Consider the following 9978-nt stretch of genomic DNA (forward strand, 5'->3'; position numbering starts at 1 on the left):
TCTGTTCACCTCTATCTAAAAGCCAGTTTCTGAACATAGTAACAGAAGTCAAAAGGTAATTACCTCACCCCACCCCCACTCCAGAAGAGGTGCTAACTGCCCTTGAGTGCTTTTTGTTCTCGATGTGAAGAGCTTTCACGCCTGAGTCACCTTCACGTCTCTGGTTGCTGAGTGAATCACAAAGAAGGAATTTCACCAGAGCTGCAACTGCCTCACTTCACCACTCGCCCTCGCCGTTTACATTTTCCTGCTCGTCAGTGATTTAAAGAAAACCAAATGGATGCGATGTCATTCTGTAGCCTCTCTGTCGATTCCTCCGTTTCAGTTCCAACATGACTTAGATCTCGGGGCGGACCTGAATACGAGCGACGCTATGAATGCGCAAGTTCAAAGGTTCCTCTCAGAGTGTAATTTCTTTCATTGCTGTTGTTGACTGAATGAGTAACTAACGTGCGAATTGCTCCAAAACATGATTCAGGACATCTGGTGCCATTTCTCGCACGTTGAATAACGATTGACAGCTTCCAAATGAGGTTTTTCTGAGACGACCTGAGGTACATTTGACAAACAGACAAGTTCAGGAATTCGTGGTGCGCTGTGACACCAGAGCATCTGCTTCTTTCCTGTCTTTGAACCGAGCCGCCTGCGCAAGGAAGGCAAGTGCGGTACTGCTTTTCGGCCAAGATCAGAAGGCGGTAACTACACTCTCCAACAGAATGGCATATGATCAGAACCAGGTTGGAGAAAAACTTAACAACGCTTTGCACTGTAATTAAATGGATTTGCATTACATTTCACTACGAGAGCAGATTTGTTCAAGCAAATTCGAAGGCAGGTTTGCAGATGGGAAAGCATGCAAGACAGCTCAGCTTTTGTCCATGTAAAAGGCTCTAGTTGAAGAACAAAGCAGTTTCTGCCCAGTTTCGAACTGGGGCCCTTTCGCGTGTGAGGCGAACGTGATGACCACTACACTACAGAAACAAGCCACAGCCACCCGTGCTGGGGCTCAGTGGCGTCCAGCACTGAAAGTTGAATCCGTTCCACGTTTCACCTTTCTGTTTCCAATAGCTCGTTGTTGTCCAACGTAATTGACTCTTGAAAACGAAAAGAAAAGACACGGTAAATTGATGACAAAATATAGACAAAGATGTCGTCGATGTTTGTACCGTAGGGCGAGGTGGAATAGGCGGGGACAACTTTCCCTGCAGCGAAACAAATGCGACATGACCTTATGGGAGGGTGGTAAACTGGGTATTTACGTGTTTTACCCAAGTTGGTGTGAGATGAAAAGTCGACAGCATAGCTTTAAGGTGAGCGGGCTGAAAGTGACAAGGCACATTTCCCACAAAGAAGGTAGTGCGTGTTTGGTATGATCTACCAGAGGAAGTCGAGGAGGCTATTACACTCAGAAACTTGCAAAGGTAATCGGGTGAATTTCTGGATAGGATGCATTTAGAGGGATTGGGGCCAAATGCTGGGGAACGGGACTTGTTTAATTTTGGCTATGTGGTGAGCATGGACGAGGTCCACCGAAGTATCTTTTTCCACGGTGTACCTGAATAACGTCGTGTTGCATCCACTGGCTTTAAAGGATTACTTTTTAGCGGAGTTTGCCGTCGCTGTCTGTGGCACAATCATTTAGTCTGTTCGACTGCTCACGGGAAAGGTAGTCTTGTGAAACACTGCAGAAACGAACGACTTCCTGACTTTAGCTCCAGTGACCATACTCTGTGAAATTTTCCCAGATCCTCAGCTGAGGATTTTTGCTGCTGGAAGTTACCGCAGAAACCCCGTTAAATCGAAATGTATTGTGCGAATCGCAAAACAGAAAGCATTTAACACGGAACACAAACAAAACTGGCATACCTCATGCATTTTCAGACACAGAGATGCATGAATGCTAAATGTGATACAATCCGAGGGCATGAGTCATAAAGTAATCTCACAACTAACAACAGGGCATTTCCAAACGACTCTTTCAAACATACTGCAGCCTTAGTGCACCACCACTTTCCAGACAATGCTGAAAAGAGAGAAAGAAAGAACATAATCTGAATTGGCCGGTAAAAGTGAATTTCACCAATCACAGTCTCGATTAGATTACCTTTCCCTTCCGATGTTTCTAGGACGGAAATGAAGGAAATGGGAGAAATTCAATAAGGTATGACATCGAAATTCATTGGAACGATTTTCCCATCAGCTAGAAACCCAAATAACAACGAGTAGAGTCACCGGAGGACTTGGTTTCACCACAGCGATGAAATAACAGTCTCCATTCGGTTCCAGGAAAAACTCAACTCGCCTGGGACGGCAGAACTGTTTGCGATTTACCGCACGGGAGGCGAACACGATCATGACAGCAGAGACATTTTGAAATATTTGGTAGTATTCCACACCACAGTTAATTCCCGGGGAAGCAAAACCATTTTACTTTTGTTTTTGACATTAATATACAGTGGGCACCGAAACAGCATTTTAACAAGCTGCCGTGTTGGAGTTGATCAGCAGAAATGGCAGTGGTGGGATTCGAACCCGCACCCCTTTCGAGACTGGAATCTGGATCCAGCGCATTAGACCGCGCGGCCACACAACCAGCCGGCCGCGACGCCTCATTTTCTTGTATTTCCAATTGTGCTCCTGCATAACAACAGAGGTAAATTCACATGAAAAGCGTTCCATGATTCCTCTCGGACTCGCACAGCTGCTGCGATGTTCCCGGCTACAATGTCAATTTCGCAGCAGATATTGATAGCCCATCAATCCAGACAAAAATCAATGGTAAGCTCAGTCTATCTTCTCAGACTCTTTTCAGCTACAAATGTATCTGTGAGTGCGTGCGAATGTAGGTTCGCTTATGATTTGGTCAAATAACCATGAGCTGCTTGACATTACTGGAATTTCCATTCTTGCTTTGCTAAATGATTTCACCCATTGCTCGAAACAGGACGACTTTCACGTTTACACGGAACACGAAACACACCGGACTACAGGGAAAATGCACAAACCTGTGCAGGCCGTGTTCCACATCATACCGTGCAGCATACTTTCACTCACTGTGTCCGTTTTTTTCAGAATAAGAGTCCCAAAGAATGTTCTCCACACTAAAACCGGAGGTAGCATTACAAACCGAGAACGACAGATTACATTGTGAGGATGTTCTGATCTCGGAGCCAGTTCGAGATGCCACTTTCCTTGTCTTTTACCTTAACCATGCAATTTGTTGCTGAGATGTTCACTCCTGGACATGAGCCACATGGATACCAACTGAATTGGAAACCTGTGTGGGAATCGACGAGAAGTGACTCAATAACTTTTGCTAAATTCCATGGTGCTTTTTAGAAATGCAGTTTCTGTTCACCTCAATCTAAAAGCCAGTTTCTGAACATTGTAACAGAAGTCAAAAGGTAATTACCTCACCCCACCCCCACTCCAGAAGAGGTGCTAACTGCCCTTGAGTGCTTTTTGTTCTCGATGTGAAGAACTTTCACGCCTGAGTCACCTTCACGTCTCTGGTTGCTGAGTGAATCACAAAGAAGGAATTTCACCAGAGCTGCAACTGCCTCACTTCACCACTCGCCCTCGCCGTTTACATTTTCCTGCTCGTCAGTGATTTAAAGAAAACCAAATGGATGCGATGTCATTCTGTAGCCTCTCTGTCGATTCCTCCGTTTCAGTTCCAACATGACTTAGATCTCGGGGCGGACCTGAATACGAGCGACGCTATGAATGCGCAAGTTCAAAGGTTCCTCTCAGAGTGTAATTTCTTTCATTGCTGTTGTTGACTGAATGAGTAACTAACGTGCGAATTGCTCCAAAACATGATTCAGGACATCTGGTGCCATTTCTCGCACGTTGAATAACGATTGACAGCTTCCAAATGAGGTTTTTCTGAGACGACCTGAGGTACATTTGACAAACAGACAAGTTCAGGAATTCGTGGTGCGCTGTGACACCAGGGCATCTGCTTCTTTCCTGTCTTTGAACCGAGCCGCCTGCGCAAGGAAGGCAAGTGCGGTACTGCTTTTCGGCCAAGATCAGAAGGCGGTAACTACACTCTCCAACAGAATGGCATATGATCAGAACCAGGTTGGAGAAAAACTTAACAACGCTTTGCACTGTAATTAAATGGATTTGCATTACATTTCACTACGAGAGCAGATTTGTTCAAGCAAATTCGAAGGCAGGTTTGCAGATGGGAAAGCATGCAAGACAGCTCAGCTTTTGTCCATGTAAAAGGCTCTAGTTGAAGAACAAAGCAGTTTCTGCCCAGTTTCGAACTGGGGCCCTTTCGCGTGTGAGGCGAACGTGATGACCACTACACTACAGAAACAAGCCACAGCCACCCGTGCTGGGGCTCAGTGGCGTCCAGCACTGAAAGTTGAATCCGTTCCACGTTTCACCTTTCTGTTTCCAATAGCTCGTTGTTGTCCAACGTAATTGACTCTTGAAAACGAAAAGAAAAGACACGGTAAATTGATGACAAAATATAGACAAAGATGTCGTCGATGTTTGTACCGTAGGGCGAGGTGGAATAGGCGGGGACAACTTTCCCTGCAGCGAAACAAATGCGACATGACCTTATGGGAGGGTGGTAAACTGGGTATTTACGTGTTTTACCCAAGTTGGTGTGAGATGAAAAGTCGACAGCATAGCTTTAAGGTGAGCGGGCTGAAAGTGACAAGGCACATTTCCCACAAAGAAGGTAGTGCGTGTTTGGTATGATCTACCAGAGGAAGTCGAGGAGGCTATTACACTCAGAAACTTGCAAAGGTAATCGGGTGAATTTCTGGATAGGATGCATTTAGAGGGATTGGGGCCAAATGCTGGGGAACGGGACTTGTTTAATTTTGGCTATGTGGTGAGCATGGACGAGGTCCACCGAAGTATCTTTTTCCACGGTGTACCTGAATAACGTCGTGTTGCATCCACTGGCTTTAAAGGATTACTTTTTAGCGGAGTTTGCCGTCGCTGTCTGTGGCACAATCATTTAGTCTGTTCGACTGCTCACGGGAAAGGTAGTCTTGTGAAACACTGCAGAAACGAACGACTTCCTGACTTTAGCTCCAGTGACCATACTCTGTGAAATTTTCCCAGATCCTCAGCTGAGGATTTTTGCTGCTGGAAGTTACCGCAGAAACCCCGTTAAATCGAAATGTATTGTGCGAATCGCAAAACAGAAAGCATTTAACACGGAACACAAACAAAACTGGCATACCTCATGCATTTTCAGACACAGAGATGCATGAATGCTAAATGTGATACAATCCGAGGGCATGAGTCATAAAGTAATCTCACAACTAACAACAGGGCATTTCCAAACGACTCTTTCAAACATACTGCAGCCTTAGTGCACCACCACTTTCCAGACAATGCTGAAAAGAGAGAAAGAAAGAACATAATCTGAATTGGCCGGTAAAAGTGAATTTCACCAATCACAGTCTCGATTAGATTACCTTTCCCTTCCGATGTTTCTAGGACGGAAATGAAGGAAATGGGAGAAATTCAATAAGGTATGACATCGAAATTCATTGGAACGATTTTCCCATCAGCTAGAAACCCAAATAACAACGAGTAGAGTCACCGGAGGACTTGGTTTCACCACAGCGATGAAATAACAGTCTCCATTCGGTTCCAGGAAAAACTCAACTCGCCTGGGACGGCAGAACTGTTTGCGATTTACCGCACGGGAGGCGAACACGATCATGACAGCAGAGACATTTTGAAATATTTGGTAGTATTCCACACCACAGTTAATTCCCGGGGAAGCAAAACCATTTTACTTTTGTTTTTGACATTAATATACAGTGGGCACCGAAACAGCATTTTAACAAGCTGCCGTGTTGGAGTTGATCAGCAGAAATGGCAGTGGTGGGATTCGAACCCGCACCCCTTTCGAGACTGGAATCTGGATCCAGCGCATTAGACCGCGCGGCCACACAACCAGCCGGCCGCGACGCCTCATTTTCTTGTATTTCCAATTGTGCTCCTGCATAACAACCTGCAAATTCACATGAAAAGCGTTCCATGATTCCTCTCCGACTCGCACAGCTGCTGCGATGTTCCCGGCTACAATGTCAATTTCGCAGCAGATATTGATAGCCCATCAATCCAGACAAAAATCAATGGTAAGCTCAGTCTATCTTCTCAGACTCTTTTCAGCTACAAATGTATCTGTGAGTGCGTGAGAATATGGGTTCGCTTATGATTTGGTCAAATAACCATGAGCTGCTTGACATTACTGGAATTTCCATTCTTGCTTTGCTAAATGATTTCACCCATTGCTCGAAACAGGACGACTTTCACGTTTACACGGAACACGAAACACACCGGACTACAGGGAAAATGCACAAACCTGTGCAGGCCGTGTTCCACATCATACCGTGCAGCATACTTTCACTCACTGTGTCTGTTTTTTTTCAGAATAAGAGTCCCAAAGAATGTTCTCCACCCTAAAACCGGAGGCAGCATTACAAACCGAGAACGACAGATCACATTGTGAGGATGCTCTGACCTCGGAGCCAGTTCAAGATGTCACTTTCCTTGCCTTTTACCTTAACCGTGCAATTTGCTGCTGAGATGTTCACTCCTGGACATGAGCCACATGGATACCAACTGAATTGGAAACCTGTGTGGAAATCGACGAGAAGTGACTCAATAACTTTTGCTAAATTCCATGGTGCTTTTTAGAAATGCAGTTTCTGTTCACCTCTATCTAAAAGCCAGTTTCTGAACATAGTAACAGAAGTCAAAAGGTAATTACCTCACCCCACCCCCACTCCAGAAGAGGTGCTAACTGCCCTTGAGTGCTTTTTGTTCTCGATGTGAAGAGCTTTCACGCCTGAGTCACCTTCACGTCTCTGGTTGCTGAGTGAATCACAAAGAAGGAATTTCACCAGAGCTGCAACTGCCTCACTTCACCACTCGCCCTCGCCGTTTACATTTTCCTGCTCGTCAGTGATTTAAAGAAAACCAAATGGATGCGATGTCATTCTGTAGCCTCTCTGTCGATTCCTCCGTTTCAGTTCCAACATGACTTAGATCTCGGGGCGGACCTGAATACGAGCGACGCTATGAATGCGCAAGTTCAAAGGTTCCTCTCAGAGTGTAATTTCTTTCATTGCTGTTGTTGACTGAATGAGTAACTAACGTGCGAATTGCTCCAAAACATGATTCAGGACATCTGGTGCCATTTCTCGCACGTTGAATAACGATTGACAGCTTCCAAATGAGGTTTTTCTGAGACGACCTGAGGTACATTTGACAAACAGACAAGTTCAGGAATTCGTGGTGCGCTGTGACACCAGAGCATCTGCTTCTTTCCTGTCTTTGAACCGAGCCGCCTGCGCAAGGAAGGCAAGTGCGGTACTGCTTTTCGGCCAAGATCAGAAGGCGGTAACTACACTCTCCAACAGAATGGCATATGATCAGAACCAGGTTGGAGAAAAACTTAACAACGCTTTGCACTGTAATTAAATGGATTTGCATTACATTTCACTACGAGAGCAGATTTGTTCAAGCAAATTCGAAGGCAGGTTTGCAGATGGGAAAGCATGCAAGACAGCTCAGCTTTTGTCCATGTAAAAGGCTCTAGTTGAAGAACAAAGCAGTTTCTGCCCAGTTTCGAACTGGGGCCCTTTCGCGTGTGAGGCGAACGTGATGACCACTACACTACAGAAACAAGCCACAGCCACCCGTGCTGGGGCTCAGTGGCGTCCAGCACTGAAAGTTGAATCCGTTCCACGTTTCACCTTTCTGTTTCCAATAGCTCGTTGTTGTCCAACGTAATTGACTCTTGAAAACGAAAAGAAAAGACACGGTAAATTGATGACAAAATATAGACAAAGATGTCGTCGATGTTTGTACCGTAGGGCGAGGTGGAATAGGCGGGGACAACTTTCCCTGCAGCGAAACAAATGCGACATGACCTTATGGGAGGGTGGTAAACTGGGTATTTACGTGTTTTACCCAAGTTGGTGTGAGATGAAAAGTCGACAGCATAGCTTTAAGGTGAGCGGGCTGAAAGTGACAAGGCACATTTCCCACAAAGAAGGTAGTGCGTGTTTGGTATGATCTACCAGAGGAAGTCGAGGAGGCTATTACACTCAGAAACTTGCAAAGGTAATCGGGTGAATTTCTGGATAGGATGCATTTAGAGGGATTGGGGCCAAATGCTGGGGAACGGGACTTGTTTAATTTTGGCTATGTGGTGAGCATGGACGAGGTCCACCGAAGTATCTTTTTCCACGGTGTACCTGAATAACGTCGTGTTGCATCCACTGGCTTTAAAGGATTACTTTTTAGCGGAGTTTGCCGTCGCTGTCTGTGGCACAATCATTTAGTCTGTTCGACTGCTCACGGGAAAGGTAGTCTTGTGAAACACTGCAGAAACGAACGACTTCCTGACTTTAGCTCCAGTGACCATACTCTGTGAAATTTTCCCAGATCCTCAGCTGAGGATTTTTGCTGCTGGAAGTTACCGCAGAAACCCCGTTAAATCGAAATGTATTGTGCGAATCGCAAAACAGAAAGCATTTAACACGGAACACAAACAAAACTGGCATACCTCATGCATTTTCAGACACAGAGATGCATGAATGCTAAATGTGATACAATCCGAGGGCATGAGTCATAAAGTAATCTCACAACTAACAACAGGGCATTTCCAAACGACTCTTTCAAACATACTGCAGCCTTAGTGCACCACCACTTTCCAGACAATGCTGAAAAGAGAGAAAGAAAGAACATAATCTGAATTGGCCGGTAAAAGTGAATTTCACCAATCACAGTCTCGATTAGATTACCTTTCCCTTCCGATGTTTCTAGGACGGAAATGAAGGAAATGGGAGAAATTCAATAAGGTATGACATCGAAATTCATTGGAACGATTTTCCCATCAGCTAGAAACCCAAATAACAACGAGTAGAGTCACCGGAGGACTTGGTTTCACCACAGCGATGAAATAACAGTCTCCATTCGGTTCCAGGAAAAACTCAACTCGCCTGGGACGGCAGAACTGTTTGCGATTTACCGCACGGGAGGCGAACACGATCATGACAGCAGAGACATTTTGAAATATTTGGTAGTATTCCACACCACAGTTAATTCCCGGGGAAGCAAAACCATTTTACTTTTGTTTTTGACATTAATATACAGTGGGCACCGAAACAGCATTTTAACAAGCTGCCGTGTTGGAGTTGATCAGCAGAAATGGCAGTGGTGGGATTCGAACCCGCACCCCTTTCGAGACTGGAATCTGGATCCAGCGCATTAGACCGCGCGGCCACACAACCAGCCGGCCGCGACGCCTCATTTTCTTGTATTTCCAATTGTGCTCCTGCATAACAACAGAGGTAAATTCACATGAAAAGCGTTCCATGATTCCTCTCGGACTCGCACAGCTGCTGCGATGTTCCCGGCTACAATGTCAATTTCGCAGCAGATATTGATAGCCCATCAATCCAGACAAAAATCAATGGTAAGCTCAGTCTATCTTCTCAGACTCTTTTCAGCTACAAATGTATCTGTGAGTGCGTGCGAATGTAGGTTCGCTTATGATTTGGTCAAATAACCATGAGCTGCTTGACATTACTGGAATTTCCATTCTTGCTTTGCTAAATGATTTCACCCATTGCTCGAAACAGGACGACTTTCACGTTTACACGGAACACGAAACACACCGGACTACAGGGAAAATGCACAAACCTGTGCAGGCCGTGTTCCACATCATACCGTGCAGCATACTTTCACTCACTGTGTCCGTTTTTTTCAGAATAAGAGTCCCAAAGAATGTTCTCCACACTAAAACCGGAGGTAGCATTACAAACCGAGAACGACAGATTACATTGTGAGGATGTTCTGATCTCGGAGCCAGTTCGAGATGCCACTTTCCTTGTCTTTTACCTTAACCATGCAATTTGTTGCTGAGATGTTCACTCCTGGACATGAGCCACATGGATACCAACTGAATTGGAAACCTGT

General features: G+C 45.3%; 3 non-coding genes across 3 annotated transcripts; all 3 read right to left on the bottom strand.

The window, feature by feature from the left end:
* Positions 1–908: 908 nt before the first annotated feature.
* trnav-cac (transfer RNA valine (anticodon CAC)) lies at positions 909–981 on the bottom strand. Its single transcript has one exon. It is a non-coding gene; the product is annotated as a tRNA-Val (tRNA).
* A 3276-nt stretch (positions 982–4257) lies between these two features.
* trnav-cac (transfer RNA valine (anticodon CAC)) lies at positions 4258–4330 on the bottom strand. The gene has a single exon. It is a non-coding gene; the product is annotated as a tRNA-Val (tRNA).
* Positions 4331–7605: 3275 nt separating this feature from the next.
* Positions 7606–7678, bottom strand: trnav-cac (transfer RNA valine (anticodon CAC)). The gene has a single exon. It is a non-coding gene; the product is annotated as a tRNA-Val (tRNA).
* Between the last annotated feature and the right edge of the window lie 2300 nt (positions 7679–9978).

This window comes from Chiloscyllium plagiosum, unplaced genomic scaffold, assembly GCF_037043375.1.
Source record: "Chiloscyllium plagiosum isolate Xiang-an unplaced genomic scaffold, Cpla_swu_hap1 HiC_scaffold_20, whole genome shotgun sequence".
Classification (NCBI taxonomy): domain Eukaryota; kingdom Metazoa; phylum Chordata; class Chondrichthyes; order Orectolobiformes; family Hemiscylliidae; genus Chiloscyllium; species Chiloscyllium plagiosum.